The following is a 4,932-nucleotide window of genomic DNA, read 5'->3' on the forward strand; positions in this document are numbered from 1 at the left end:
ACAAGCATTTATAATTGCTTTTGTTTGATCCTTAGAAATACAAAACATTTGCATAAGTACTTGTGTAATTTGGTAAAAAAAGGCATGACTTAATTTAGCTTGCTCAAAAATGTTAGGCAAAGCACTTGTAACAGCCATTGTCATCTGCTCTTGCGTTTCCTTCTGCTAAGAATCCTGGAAGTGACAAATGTGCCCTAATATGGGAAACCAAATATTTGTTAGCTCTCTGTTGTATAATTCTGTAAAGACATGTAACATAATGACACAGATTATCATTGCTAACATATTTTCTAACCGATCCTTCTATTCTTCTAACAATATTAGCAACATAAGCGGAATCTGTAATTAAATCAAAAGGTTCTTGAAAGAGTAGAAAAGTTCTGACAACTGCTGCTGACTTTACAGTTTGAGGGGAGCCCTCTACTGTTTGAATGCTTGATTCCCATGGTTTAGTTTTCTGATTTTGCCATACTATTACTGATTTGTGTGTTTTCCCTGAACCATCAGTAAAATTGTTACAGCGTCTAAAGGCACTTCACTCAACATAGGTTTTTCTCTAAACCTCAGCTTGCCTTGCAACAACCTGTGACTCAGAAAGTGGGTAGAGCAAGCACCTGAATAACCTAACAATGCAATTTGTAAGTGTTCTGAATTTTGCAAAGCCCAATCAAAATATTCTTCTTTCAGGGGAAAATAAATCACTCCAAATTCTTGGCCTACTGTAGTTAGCAATCTTGCTCTTGCTCTGATTATGATTTGAGCAATCATTTCTAACATTAAAATTGTCTTTGGGAACCTGTAAGGCATAATAAATCCACTCTATTATCAGCACTTCTTTTTCAGAAGGGTCCCATTGAAAAATGAGACCACAGAGTTGCAGTTGTTCTCCTAATATCCCTAGAAAAAATGATTTAGAAATAGTACATCTGTGTGCTTGTCTTTGTTGAAGAGCTTCAGTAATTTTTTCAAGAGCATTTTCAGATTCAAGCATAAAAGTTCTAGGAGTTTTAATATTGCAGTCTCCTCTGAATGAATCAAGAAGTGGTGCATGTTCATCATTAGTAATTCCCAAAACAGGTCTAATTTCTCCCAGAAGTTGCTGTAAATCTTGCAAAGTGGTACCACAAGTAGCAAGTTGTATTTTTTGTGGCCTATTGTGGCCTTTGTTGACTATTCTGATATTTGCCATACTAAATACTTCCATGGTGAGATTCCTTGTATTTTTGATATAGCAATTTCTAGTCCAGCATTCTGAACTTCTGTAATAAGACAGTCAGGAGTCTTTTGCATCTCTCCTTGTGTCCGTGCTACAATAAGCAAATCGTCCATGTAATGTAAAATCATTGCTTGAGGATATTTCTGTCTGGCTTTCTCTTAACACAACCTTGGGAAATTCTCAGGTTGCTGAGTTGTTGCTGTGTTGTCACACGGTGGCACTGCACACTCATTTTTGAGTTTCCCAACAAGTCTGCATTCTGTCTCCCGTATCTTACTGGCACAGCTAAAAGTTTTTCATGTGCTAAATTAAGGTTACCATCTTTGATTGCTTTACACCTAATATCAGTGCAATCTCTCAGCTTTCAGTTGTTTTTGGACATTCTTTATTTTTTGGACATCTACTCGACTTAAGGGGTCTGTGGGGTCAGGAGGAAACAAATCAGTCTCTTGTTTTGAATCAATCTCTTCTTCAGGAGTTAAATCACTGTCTTGCTGTTGCATACTCACAACAGATTTACAGCTTTCAATTTTTCATTTTTCCCTTCATTAGCAGTTTTAGAGGCATCTAAAGGTAACACAGACGTGGTAGAAGCAGCAGCTACAGGAACAGCAGAATCCAAAGAGTGAGACCAAACCAGGGGAGAAGCTGAAGGAAGCACTGCAGGCAGGCTGTTTACTGAACATGTCAACAAGTATACGGCTTATTGGGAGTAATTTAGCAGCCACAAATCTTGATGGGTGATCACTTCATAAAGTTTTAATTCTACAGAGTCCCAAAGAGAATTGGAAAAAGCAGAGGCAAGGACAGTGTCTGCAAAACTTTTCAATGCCCAGCATAAAAGGTCTTTTGATTTGGCACAGCACGTGAATTAGATCTTATCAAAGCTTTTAAATGAATATAAATGTCTCTCTGTTCCCTGAACATTTCTTGTCCCGTGTTCCCCAAAGCTCACCTGTCATCCTGTCACAGGTTTTCTTTTAGACAGGCTCCAGCTGGGCACAACTGCAAGCTCAGTTTTCTGTTTTCTTTCAACAGCCAATAGAGTCTGTTCCTCCATCATTTCAGGAGCAATTAAATCCACAGATTTTCTGTTTCAAACCAGCAGCCTTTAACTGCTGCATTTGGGGCTGATAGCTCGATAAAATCAATTGCTCCTCAATACAAGTGCACCAATTATTGGGTGATCAAAATTATGAGACACGGGGCAGCTGAGAGACTTTTTTAAAAGATGGTTTATTGCCTCATGGCATCAGCCTCATAGAAGGGTGAGACATTAAAGGTGTTATATAGTTAATACCATAATATCAGAAGCCATCTAATTCCTAGTTGTAACTTCTTATGTTAGTTTTTTAGCCAATCACATACTTCTACACAACTTGGTAACATCTTTGTATACCAATCATTAATTGCTTTTCTTTTTGTGGCTTTCCTGCAATGCATCATTTTCCAACCGGTCATATAACACTTCAGAAACTTATATTGATACATCTTAAACTTCTAACTAACTTTATAAAAGGTTCTCTTGCTAAACATTAAAATCTTTGACTCTCTGACTTAACATACTGCTTTGCTTACGTAATGCATATCTCTGTTTGCTTAAAACATATTTCTACTTAAATTAAAAACTTATATCCTTGTTTTTTCTCTGTTTCAATGTTCTAATTCTCAAAGCCTTCTCCAAGGTCTTAGTTCAAACCTTGTATCCATTTCTATCTCTGAGCCTGAAAGCACAAGGCCCTGGGAGTTCTCTGTGCCTGCATTTCACAAACATTGGCACCTCCAGTCCTCTGGGACCTCCCCAGTGAGCCAGGACTGATGAAAGATGATGGAGAGCAGCATGGGGAGCTCATCCAGCAGCTCCCTCATCCCCCTAGGATGGATCCCATCTGGTCCAGAGAGATCTGTGAGCATCTGAGTGGCTCAGCAGGTCACCAGCTGCTTCCTCCTGGATGACAGGGTGTCCTGGTTTAGGGCAAATTTAGGGAGAAAATCTCTGAATGGGGTCCCTCTAGGAAACAGATTCAAGCAGTCCCTCCCTCACTTGGTTTGGGGAAATATTTCCTCAGAGAGAAGTGGAAAAAAAAGCTGTTTATTTAACAGACAAAACATTTCTCAGCACAAAAACGAAGAATATTAAACAGCAAAACCTCTCGCTGCTCTGAAGAGATGACAAATTCAGAATGTCCCTTCTGTGGGTTGCAGCCCAGCTCACTCAGTCTGTTCTCAGTCCCTCCAGCTCTGGAAATGCCACGGCCAGGCCAGGCCTGGTGGGCCACAGGTGTGAGCTCTTGGTGCTCTTCTGGGTTTTCAGTCCAGAGCAGGTTCAAACAATTCCAAAAAATAGGAAAAAAACCCACAGTTCAGGGAAATTCTCTGCCTCAGCTAGTCAAAAACTAACCAAGAGCAAAGGAGAGCTCTCTCCTGCTGTCCACTGCAGACAACACAGTCTGTGTGAAAGATGCAGGGGAACAAGTGCAGTCTCTGATAAGAAACTCTGCACCTCTTCTCTCCCCCTTCGCTCCTGGAACCAGTCTTAAAGCTGCAGCACTCAATATTCAACACCAACAGAACAGACGACTGGGGATATACAAGCATCATAAATTCATCCAAGGGGCTCTCTTCTGCTCCCTGTCCCCATCTAGCAGCTCAGAACACTTGTCCTGAGAACAACCTGGCTTATTGTTTAAAACTGAGGAAAAGAAGGCGTTAAGTACCTCAGCCTTTACCTCATCTTTGGTGACCATATCCCCTGCAATAAGGAATGGATATTGCTCTCACCCCTCCTTTTTCCATTAATGTATTTATAAAATAACTTTTGTTATACTTCACAGACATGGCCAGGTTATGTCCTAATTGCTATTGTGCCTCTGTAGTTTTATTTTTGCATGACCTAACAACATCCTTAATCATAACCTCAGTTGCCTGCCCTTCTGTGCAAACAAGATGCATCCTCTTTTTCTCCCACAGGTCCCTCCAAACAGCTGCATGTGCAGCAAGGCCAGTCAATTTCCTTGCTGTCTCACCTCTTTGCACACTAGAATAGAATGCTCCTTCTCCCTTAAGATTTCTTCCTGGACACCTTTGTTTTTAAGGGCTGTTTCACCTAAAAAATCAGTACCTCATTTGGTACTCTCCAAATCTGTATCATGAATGCAGGCCAAAATCTGCTCTCCCTATGTCTGGGGAAGAAATTTTGTTGATGCCCTCCTTCCACACAGTATTGAAAACTCCATTATTTCATGGTCACTGTACCCCAGGCAGCCTCCAACCACCCCATCTCCCACCAGCCCTTCTCTGTCTGTGAACAGCAGGAGACAGAGCTTTCCTGGGAAGTGGCAGTGTTGCTAAAAATTCGGCAAAATAAAAAAACTCCTTAACACCCATGCAGCATTAAAAAGCAGCATTCTTTATTTGGTTGGATGCTCAGGGGACAGCTCCTCCTGAAGCTGTGCATGCTGAGTACAGGAAAGTTTCTGTTTATATTCTGTGTTCTGCACACATATCCATTGATTGTCCTGGACTAAACACACATATGATAATCATTTCCCCAAGACCATTAACATATTTCCCCTCCCCTTTACCCATGTGTTCTTCTATCCTGGGAGTCTCTCTGGTGGTCCCTGGTGGTCATGGACCCCAATGTTCCAGTCAGCCTGGCTGAGTTGGCAGCACACTGAGGCTGGTGAATTCCAGTTCCCCTTCTTACACAATGG

The sequence above is a fragment of the Oenanthe melanoleuca genome, unplaced genomic scaffold, assembly GCF_029582105.1.
Source record: "Oenanthe melanoleuca isolate GR-GAL-2019-014 unplaced genomic scaffold, OMel1.0 S001, whole genome shotgun sequence".
In the NCBI taxonomy this organism is placed as follows: domain Eukaryota; kingdom Metazoa; phylum Chordata; class Aves; order Passeriformes; family Muscicapidae; genus Oenanthe; species Oenanthe melanoleuca.